The following is an 11,898-nucleotide window of genomic DNA, read 5'->3' as shown; positions in this document are numbered from 1 at the left end:
GGGGGAGTCCAAATAATAGTAGTTTCCCCCCCCCCCCCCCCCCGCCCCCCCCCCCCGCCCCCCCCATACCCCTTTCCAGTGCACATTTATGCACGATGTTGCCACCACATTATGAACTGGGGTCAAAGGTGGCGATACCTTTGAATAAAGAAGATAATTAGGCTCCACACAGAATATTAACAACGACATAACTCAACCTTAACTGCATTGGATAAGAAACCATTTATCAGATCATGGACACATAGCTTAAGGGAACTCACCAATAAAGGATCCATCTTTATCGAGTTGTTAAAGTAGGGTAGCTCCTATGCCAAGGGAAGTGAGCCATCCAAGGCCAATTTTAGCAGAAATAATTTCCTCATATGATACAGGGACGCAAATAAATGGAAATTATTAATTCCTAATGGAATATGACTTTTCTAGGTGAATATCGGTGGCCACCCACATATGCCACTAGCACAAAGCACAGTTCTTCATCTAAGCATTTTTCTACAATTTTTTAGGTGAACTTCTCAGGTTTTCTTTAGGCCCTATATAATATTTTATGGCATGGAAGAGGCCTAAGAAATAGCCATAGGCTAATACTTGGGCTTGTTTAGAACATGTAATTCCTAACTGGACTTTTCCAAGGACTACTGAACCTTCCAAATGGAGATCAAATGCAAAAGTTATGACGTTAAGAAGTTAACTTTCCAACTAACCCCATCAAGGTCCCAAAGCTTTTGGGAAGTCAGTAGAGAAATTTTGAAGTAAAAAATGGGCCTCAAAAAAAAAATGTACAACCAAAATAAACTTTATAAGAACCAATAGGATTCAATATGATGATGTTAACCATGGGGGATGATTCACCATTCTTTGAGAAAAATAAATATAAAGAACAAAAAATAAAAAAATAAAAAGACGTATTTCAATTTATCTCCCTATGATTTTCCTGAAATTTTTAGTGACAGGACTTGTTGGATGCATAATTTAATTACACATCAAAGGTGTTCTTATATTGTATAATTTTGATGCACCATGCTACACGAAAAATGAGAAATACATGAAAAAATATGTTCTTTTTCATGTATTTCTCAATTTTCATGTTGCACGGTCCATCAAAAGTACACAACATCGGTACTCCTTGGATGAAGAATTAAATTTTTCATCCAACAAGTCATCCTGCTTGAAATTTAAATAAAACCATAGGGAGATAATTTAAAAATATGAGTTGAAAAAGTAGTTTTTTCTTTTTTCCCTCTAAAATTTGATGATATAATGTAATCTTGTTTTATTATTTCCACTATTGTTTTATTATATTTCTTAGGAGGCCCATTTTACACCTAAAAATTTCTCTAATAAATCTCCTAGGGTTGGGTTTTTGGATATTTATGGTTTCCTCATTATTGGTTTATGTTAAAAGGACCTTTTAGCGTAATGAGTTCTCACAAATGCGCATAATCTTCACATCTCTTATTAGAGATAAGATACCACTATTTGAGTGAGTCTATTTCATTCTTCATTATTTATAGTTCTAGAACATTCTATTTATTAGTAGAGGTCAAGTTTTATTGTAACTATATGTTTTGGTTATAAATATGTATTTCATTTCATTGTGTTCATAAATATGGATATTTCATAAACGGTCCTTCTTTTTGTATTGAGTCAGAATATACAGTGAGAAATTAGAGAGTAAGAAGCTTAGGGAAATAAATGAGAAGTGTGATGTCATGGATCAACAAGCAATTTTTTTCCTTATTATCTCATGAGCATATCTATTTGAAAATGCAACAGAAAAGGAACATTGGTTATAGGCCATGAATTAAGAGGTTGAAGCTATTGAAAGGAATTAGACATGAGATATTGTTTATCTCATAGCACCTAAAAAAACACATTGGTGTTTCGTGGGTGTATAAGAAAAAAAACTAGATGAGAAACAAAGGTACAGAAATAGAAGGAAAAACTAGTTACGGGAGAAGTTTCTCGCTAATAAAGTATTGACTACAATTAAATATTTGTTGTGGTAGAAAGGTTGGATATGGCTATTGATGTGTTAGCTATTGTAGCTGAGAAAAGATGCCTAATTTACTTATGGACTTGAAGTCAACTTTCTTTAATGGAAACCTAAAAGAGGAGGTATATGTTGATCAATCACTAGGATTTGGAGTAAAAGGTATAGAGTACAAAAGGGTACAAGTTGAAGAAAACCTTGTATGGCATGAAGCAAGCTTGGTATAGTTGGATTGACTCATATTTAGTAAATCCTAGATTCAATGGGAGCAATAATGAGGGCACTCTATATACAAAACCACATCAAGGAAAAATTCTTACAATTTTTATTTCTGTTGATGACAAGATATATCGAGGGGAATTGATGTTAGATAATTTCAAGGATATTATGAGTAGAGAATTCAAGATGACAATCATGATCACTTGGAGTACTTTTTGAGAATTGAAGTCAAAGAATCTATTCAATGGATTTTCATATGTCAACAAAAGTACGTAACATATATCTTAGTGAGGTTCGAAATGGACAAATGCGAACTTGGAAAGAAACCTATTGCAATAGGGACAAAATTGAGCAAGCGATGATGGAGGATGACAGACTAGTAGTGAATTCAACCTTTTATATTAGGCTTTTAGGTAGTCTCAAGTATCTTGCTACAACTAGACTTGATGCTATGTATGTTGTTAGTTATATTTTAATATTTATGGAGTATCCCAAGGAATCTCACTGAACACATGGAAAATGAATCTTGAGGTGTATTGCACGTACATCTAACAATGTATTGTGGTAAACAAGCTAGATGTTATTTTTCTGCAAGTATTAATGGTAGGAAAAACACATCAAGATATCTTTTTCATTTGGTCACAAATTTCTCTCTATATTTTCACTAGAAGTAAAATATGTAGTAGGTACTAGAACAAATTGTATGAATTATGGCTAAGAAGACTTTTGAAAGAGCTTACACATGTTGAGGAGGAGCCAACTACTATTTTTTCTTACAAAAGTCCAACAATTGCATTATTAAAAGACCATGTGCTTTAAAAGAAAAAGAAACACATTGAAACTTGCTATCAATTCATTCACAAGCTTGTCAAATAGGTGACATGGACGTTCATTTTTGTAGATATAGAAATCAACTAGTAAATATCTTCACTAAAAAATAATTGTTTTTGAGTTTCAAAGACAGCATTTAAACATTATCAATGCTAATGAATGTAATAATTGAGAATCTCTTCTCTTAACTGAGTGGCTAGTTATAAGTAGAATAATTTTAGACACGATTAATCCATAAATAATTCATATGAATCCTAAATATCTTTTATAAATGAATAATCTTACACAATTTTGGAAAATTATTCGTCTATGCAAAATCACATTAACGATGAAAAAGATTTGCACCAAATACATTTCCACTTAATTTCATTTTCTTGAGTGTATCTAATTTCATTTTCTTCCGTAGTGTATCTGTATACACTGTTTATCTCTAAAACGATAAATAAAATGCCATTAAGAGATCCACTTCATGTCATTCATTAAACAACGAAGAAAGAATAGGGTAGTCAAGGGGCACAGCAGAAACTACATGAAGCTCGAGTATGACACATTCCATAAAACTAAGCATTTTTAAAATTTATGCTTTGTGGAAATACTACATTATCGCCACTCAGAACTTAGAGTAGAGAGTTATCGATAGTTAGGGTACACAATTATGTGACGAATGTAAGTCATACACGGCCAACGTTTAGGCGACGCATATTCACGAGAGCTTCTTCCTCTGCAGAGATGATTTTAAAATAATTTTGAGGACTTCCACTATTCATTGAATCTATATCTTCTGTAATTATATGGTTGTCTATAATGGCTTTCCTGTATGGACAACAGAGACCAGCTTTTCCATTCTGTAAATCGATGGCCGTGGACTCTCAGACCAGGTGAAGACAACAACAGCGGAATTACATTATGTGGAGCAAGCGAAGACAACAAAAGCGGAATTAGCGGAATTATATTGTGGGCTCACACCTTTTTTTATGTATATAGCGCACTCAAATATGACAGAAGGGGACCAATAGTTACTGTGTCTTAAGATGCAAGAGGAGATACTTCTGTAGAAAAAGTGAGAAGTGGCAATTTGCAAAAGGAATATCGAAAATGTCAGTTTCATGATGGAATATTTGAGATACAGAAGATACATCTGGTATTTAAATATATTGAACTATATAGACTAGACTGAACGTGCCATTTGAATAAGACGACTGGAGAGAGAGCGCGCTTAAATTCTGGAAACATCCCAATTGATAAGTTCGAACATATATGTGTCCGAAGGGTTAACAAAAAAACGATAGATTGCGGGACCCGTAGGCGAATTCAGCTGTCCAGAGATTCGTCCAAAAAAGGCCGGCATTTCCGAGATAGTGCGATGATGTATGACGTTCGAACAATAATCTTGACAAACAAATGAATTTTGATGGCTCAAGATGATTCGAATACACTGCATGACTGCAGATCTTACATAAATCTTACATAAGCTAGTATCGTTCTTATCGTTAAGACAAATATTTTTTTATTTATGTCTGGCAGCTTTACTCCTCTTGGGAAAATATTGAATTTCAGATACTGGATATTGTTATATTGTAGATGCTAAAATATTTTGGAAATTTATGGATAAGAGTGAAGTTAATTATTTAACTTAGCTGTAGACTCTTGTTTGACAAATTTCTTGAAAAATATGCAATCTAATTAAGTTAAACTAAATAGATATCCCTAAGTAAAAACCCTAAAAATGAACAATCTGACTCCATATATATTCAATTTCTCTCATACTTTACTGTAAGATGTAGAGAGTACTGTAGTCTATCGCCATTTAAAGCTGTCTTGCGCCAACAGAAGCGTCCACTGACCAAGAATATATTGATCATGAGACGTGTTTGAACTTTGGGTCTTGACAGACTTATGAGGCTTTATGAATGGGAATGGCATCTTTGATACTGACCTTTGTTAGTTTTTATAGATATCATTTCCATACAGTATATAAAGAGTTCAACTTTGAATGTTTTTTAAAAGTTGTAGACCGCAAAATCAAATCATTCGCTTAAATATAGACTGTTATGTTGAATGATACTTCAATTTTTTATAATGGAATAATTTTCTTACCTTTAAAAATATAAACATAGATTAGTCTTTGTTGTGATTAAAATGGAAATTAAACGTGATAGTAGGGTACTCTAATTTTTTTTATAAGGAGCATTAGATATAGCTCAACAAATCACATCGCATGCACAAGAGAAAAATGGTAAAAAAAAAAAGTATAGCTCTAAGTAATTTAGAGGGTTACGATGGTTAAAAAATGGACACTCTAACAAGAAGATTCTCTTCTTCGCTAGAAAAACATAACGTGAGAACTGCAAGAGAATAAAGAATTGATTAACTAATTGATATATTAGACAATATGATATATATCATTTTGTATAAAATAATTTTTCCTCAAGTATTAAAAGAAAATTATATCAAATTTTTATATTAAAACTTTATATTTTATATTTATAATAAATTTAGTTAATATTTAATTTTAACGGTTAGCTCCATTAGTCTAAGTTCACTTACTAAAACATCCCGATAGTGAGAGATAATAAATTCAATTCTCTTCGGCACATTTAGACACTTTGCTATTAAAAAAATTATGGATTCAATTCTTCTCAGCACATTTAGGATTAAGCTCTGCTTAATCTTCAAACAACTCCTAAAACTACTTATAAACAATGATTTTAGGTATTTTTTTAAATTATGAAATCCACATGGCACCGTTATGGGTCAAAATATAAGGAGTTATTCAAACAAATGAGTCAAACAGATGGAATGCCTCGAGTTTACTATGAAAATTGATGGAAGAACTTTGGTTTCAACATTTTGATGGCAATATTATCACGGTATAATTGTGTCTCATAAACATGTTTGATATTACTATTTTAGGTCCTTTCATATGATATATTATTAGTTATAACAGAGATTGATGGAGCCAAAAATTATTGTATATTCAAATGTTATTTATTTTTATTTGCAATAAATTGTTGAGATGTATGGAGGTAAATAATTATTAAACTATTTTATTATTTTATTTGCATGTTATTGTTTTTTTCCAGAAGAAAAAGTAATATGGATTATATTAAGTCAATATAAAGAGCTACAATTGGAAGCATATGAAAGGGACTTCAGAGGATATCAAGTCAAAATAGAGATGTTATGGTTAGAGAATCTAATTCCAATTCTTTGTTAGGTGTCAAAACCATCCATCCAAGTGTCTTAGTTCAGTTTGAGTTTAGTCGAGTTTAGTTCTTGTTGAGATTTTCTGTTTGGAGTAAAATAGGCAAAAATCTCTGTAGGTGACAACAATAGAAATTCAGTTCCTAGATTAGCTCCAGGTTGTTGGGAGATGATTAATGCCTCCTATATTTGATGTGAGTGAGTTAATGAGGTTGTTAGATTCTCTTTGCTATATAACAGGCAACCATTCGGATTGTTTGCTATGAGGGTGAGAGTTTTGTGAGGATTTCATTTTGTAATCTCCTGTTTGATTAATAAATTGCCGATGCCTATGTTGTGTGGACGTAGCCCAGATTGGTTGGGTGAACCACGTTAAATTCTTGTGTCTTATGTGCTTGACATATCAGCTGTATATTTTTGTTTAATTTCCGCTGTGCATCTGATCTCCAACAAGTGGTATCAGAGCAGTTGGAGGTGGAGCGCGTGCTCAAGGTGGAGCACTGGCTGCGTTGTTTGAGCTGGAGCGCATGATTGCTGGTTCATAGACACACAGTGCTGCGTTGTTTGAGTGCGAAGGCCAGCGCATAGACACACAGTGTTGCGGAGTGTGTTGTTTGTCTGCTGATGGCGCGGAACCGATTGTATTAAGCTCTAATCGCCCAACATACCAACGCGCTGACAAGAAACGCTGCATGGAGCTGTTTGAGCCTGCGTGGAGGCTTGAAATTGATGCATTGCTGGAGTTGCGTGGCGTAAGCAGGGTTCAGCATTTTGTTTCACACTGGTTTTGGATTTCAGGAGGTTGCGGGTTCTGCAGTGGATTAGCGCTGGTGGTATAGAGGTATTTTTTGTTTTTAAAGACTGTGCTTTGGTAAACTTGCGTGCTGCACAAAACGTTAGAATATCAAAATTCGTTTTTTTTATGCGCATTGTGAAATTAAATAAAGGCGCAGATTGGAGCGCTGTCTTGTTGTCTTTGTTACAAGTATCTGCATTCTTTATGGCCACCACTTCCGTTAACTTCTGAACCTTCGCATTGTTTAAAAATCCATCGGTTTAAGTACGAGGAGTGCTTACGGGCCTTGCATACTGAGTGAAGTTTAATGCTGCAAAATGTTTAAGCACTTTAATTCTCGTGTCAGAACCTCTGTTTCAGATCGAGTCACTAACATGAAGTAATTGTCTTTGAGGGAATCTTTCCAGGAATTTGTTAATTGGTGTTGTAGTAAAAACCATGAAAGATAAGTGCTGATAACGGGGCATTATTTTGAATAAGCTTGGAAACTCGGTGAAAACACATTGTTTATAGAAAATAATTGTCACGTGGGCAGACTTCTTTTGTTTAAAGAAAAAGCATATACGTGCATCTGGCAGAAATTTGTATGTAAAATACAAAGGGCAGATAGTTGCTTGTTTTTTAAAAGGCATAGGCAGTTTTTTTTATTGCTGGTATTTAAAGTTGGATATTGGAGATTATTGTGTTTTTTTGTTGATACAAAATGGCGAAAAATCAGAGTGCCCGATTCGAAATCGAGAAATTTAATGGCAAAAATAATTTCGAGATCTGGAAGGTAAAGATGCATGATCTGCTGGTACAGCAGGGTGTGGCAAAGGCATTATTGGGCAGGTCCAAACTGCCTTCCCCTGTGACAGATGATGAGTGGAATGAATTGGATGGAAGAGCCTTGAGTGGAATTCGGTTGTGTTTGGCTGATGATGTTTTATTTAACATCGTGTCAGAGAAGACTGCAGCTGGTTTGTGGACAAAGTTGGAGAAGCTGTATATGACGAAATCCTTGACAAATCGGATTCTCCTCAAACGACAGCTTTACGGTTTGCGGATGAAAGAAGGTACCTCGATTACTGATCACCTGAATGTTTTTAGACCTTACTGGTGCAATTAGACAGTCTAGATGTGAAATTTGATTCAAAGGATAAGGCAATAAATCTATTATGTTCATTGCCTGAATCCTGGGATCACTTTGTTACTTCCATAAGCTTTAGTACAACAGACATTCTTGAGTTTGACGATGTTGTTGGAGCCTTGTTGTCTGAGGAGACGACGAAGAGGTCGAATGCAGACACCTCTACTTCAGAGGTAATGATGGCCAGAGGTCGCTGAAGAGAGAGACGCTCCGGGGGAAAGCATAGCGACTCTCGTTCAAATTCCAAAGGAAAGAAGACAAAGGTGAAGTGCTGGCATTGTGGCAAGGCTGGACATCTGAAAAAGGATTGTTGGAAGCGAAAGCAGGCTGCTAAAGAAGGCTCTTCGACAGAAAAGAAGGAAGCCAACACAACAGATACAGGTTCAGTATCTGGTTCAGGTATGGGTGATGAGGTATTGTCTGTTAATGTTTCAAAACATGATCAAAATTGGTTGTTAGATTCCGGGGCATCTAACCACATGTGTATTCATAAAGATTGGTTTAAGACATATAGATCAGTTGATGATGGAGTCGTGTACATGGGTAATGATGTCACTTGCAGTATTGTTGGAATAGGAAGTATACAACTGCAAATGTTAGATGGCACAACCAAATTGTTAACTGATGTGAGACATGTACCAGATCTAAGAAAAAATCTAATTTCATTAGGAGCACTAGATACGAATGGATATAAAACTGTAATTCAAGGTGGAGTTATGAAAATCTATAAAGGTATTTTACTAGTGATGAAGGCTAAGAAGGTAGGAAATCTTTTTCAATTAGAAGGTAGAACTGGGTCAGATCATGTGTCGGTGTCTGAACAGGACAGTAGTTCCATTCGCCTATGGCATCAAAGGTTGGGCCATATGAGCGAACGAGGGTTGAAAATTTTGGCTGATCGCAAGTTACTTCCTAATCTAAGATCTGGAAAGTTAGATTTCTGTAAACATTTCTTGTTTGGAAAACAAAGTAAACAAAAATTTAAAACAGACAAACATACTAGTAAAGGAATACTTGATTATATTCATTCAGATGTTTGGGGTTGAGCCCCTACAACGTCATATGGTGGCTCGTCATATTTTGTATCGTTTATTGATGACTTTTCTAGAAAAGTGTGGGTCTACATGTTGAAAAGGAAGTCTGATGTTTTTACAGTTTTCAAGCAGTTTAGAGCATTGGTAGAAAACAACATTGGTAGAACTATACAATGTTTAAGAACTGACAATGGTGGTGAGTTTACTTCCAAGGAGTTTGACAGCTATTGCAAGGATGTAGGGATCGAGAGACATAAGACCACGGTTTATACTCCTCAACAGAATGGAGTTGCTGAACGCATGAATAGGACTCTTCTAAAGAGAGCAAGGTGTATGCTGAGTAATGCCGGGTTGCAAAAGGAGTTGTGGGCGGAAGCAGTGGCAACAGCTTGTTATGTGATAAACCGATCTCCATCAACGGCGATAGGCTGCAAGGTTCCGCAAGAGGTATGGAAAGGACACCCTTGTGACTATTCTAAACTCAGAGTGTTTGGTTGTGAAGCATCTGCTCTAGTGCCTAAACATCAACGAACTAAATTAGATCCAAAGTCTAAAAGGTATATCTTTGTTGGGTATGGTGATGGAACAAAGGGATATAGATTGTGGGATCCTACTACCCGCAAAATCATCATCAACAGAGATGTAAAGTTTAATGAATCCTCTCTTGTATAGTTAGATGTAGATAGTAGATTGAAACAGGATGATGTATTTGATTTCCAGCACATTCAGTTTGACAGCATTTCTAATGATAGTCATAACGACCATAGTTCAGATTCTAGTCATGAACAGGTTTCAAAATCAGATTATGAACAAGGTTCAGATGGAGGTCATGAACAGGTCTCAGATGGCGATCATGAAGAAGTTCCTACAGATGATAGACAACCAATTGTGGAAGCACCAGAAACATTCTTAAGGACGTCTACAAGGATCAAATGCCCTCCGAGAAGGTATGATGATCATGTTACTTCAGTTGCTTTGACCACTAATGATGATGAACCTTTGTGTTATCAGGAAGATGTAGAAGGTTCAAATAGTGACAAGTGGAAAGCAGCCATGAAGGAAGAAATGATGACCTTAAGTAAGAATGGTACATGGGATCTGGTTGAGCTTCCGAAAGGCAGGAAAACTGTGGGGTGTAAATGGGTTTTCAAGCTGAAACGAGGTGTGAATGATACGGAAGACAGGTACAAAGCACGGTTGGTTGCAAAAGGGTTTTCTCAGAAAGCCGGTATTGACTTTCATGAGATTTTTCCACCAGTGGTTAAAATTGTTTCAATTAGAATTGTGTTAGCATTAGTGGCTTTGCTTGATTTAGAGTTGCAGTTGTTAGATGTTAAGACTGCATTTCTACATGGTGACTTAGACGAGGAAATATATATGGAACAACCGGAAGGGTTTGTTCACCATCGCAATGAGAAATTTGTCTGCAGGCTCAAGAAGTCATTATATGGCCTGAAGCAGTCGCCTCGACAGTGGTATAAGAAGTTTTGATTCTTTCATGTTGAGTTAGAAATATCTTAGAAGTGAATATGATCATTGTGTTTATTTTAAACAGTTGAATAATGGCATATTCATTATCTTGGTATTGTATGTTGACGATATGCTTTTAGCAAGCAAAAGCATAGAAGAAATCAATAGGTTGAAGGCTCAGATGGCAAGGACATTTGATATGAAAGATCTAGGAGCAGCAAGACAGATTTTGGGCATGGAGATTTTCAGAGACAGGAGCAATGGTAAGCTATGGCTTTCACAACAAAAGTATATTGAGAAAATACTTTTGAGGTTTGGTATAAATAATGTGAAGCCTGTTTCAGTCCCTTTAGCTTCCCATTTTAAGCTTTCTTCGAGTTTATGTCCTAATACAGATGAAGAAAAGGATTATATGTCTTGAATTCCATATGCCAATGTAGTAGGGTGTTTAATGTATGCGATGGTTTGTACTCGACCAGATATTTCACATGCAGTTGGGGTTGTCAGCAGGTACATGGCAAATCCGGGTAAAGAACACTGGTCAGCAGTGAAATGGGTGCTTCGGCATTTGAGAGGCACAAGTAGTTATTGTATCACTTACAATAAGAGTAGTGAATTTGTTTGCGGATATGTTCATTTCGATTTTGCAGGTGATTTGGATAAGAGAAGGTCAACTTCAGGGTATGTCTTTACTCTTGTAGGTGGAGCTATAAGTTGGATGTCAAAGCTACAGAACATTGTTGCTTTGTCCACTACTGAAGCAAAATACATTGCTGCTTCTCATGCTTGCAAAGAAGCGATTTGGTTGAAAGGTTTGTTTGGTGAATTTGGTAGGTTGCAGGACAGCATTAAGTTATTTTGTGACAGTCAAAGTGCAATACATTTGGCTAAGAATCTGGCCTATCATAGTAAATCAAAGCATATACCAATCAAGTACCATTTTGTAAGACAGGTTATCACTGAAAGGGGAGTCTCTCTTGAAAAGGTGCATACAAAGGAGAATTATGCAGACATGTTCACGAAAGCAATTTTGTTAGAGAAGCTACGCTGGTGTTTGGCTTCTCTTGCCTTGCAGAAAAGATAAAATAATAATAACAGGGCATCAAGCTAATTGTTGTCAAGGTGGAGATTGTTGAGATTTTCTGCTTGGAGTAAAATAGGCAAAAATCTCTGTAGGTGACAACAAGAGAAATTCAGTTCCTAGATTAGCTCCAGGTTGTTGGGA

Source organism: Pinus tabuliformis, chromosome 1_2 (genome assembly GCF_031772625.1).
Source record: "Pinus tabuliformis cultivar Carrire ecotype Pingquan chromosome 1_2, CPIR1, whole genome shotgun sequence".
Lineage (NCBI taxonomy): Eukaryota > Viridiplantae > Streptophyta > Pinopsida > Pinales > Pinaceae > Pinus > Pinus tabuliformis.
The sequence above is the reverse complement of the archived record's forward strand: the minus strand, read 5'-3'. Positions refer to the sequence as shown.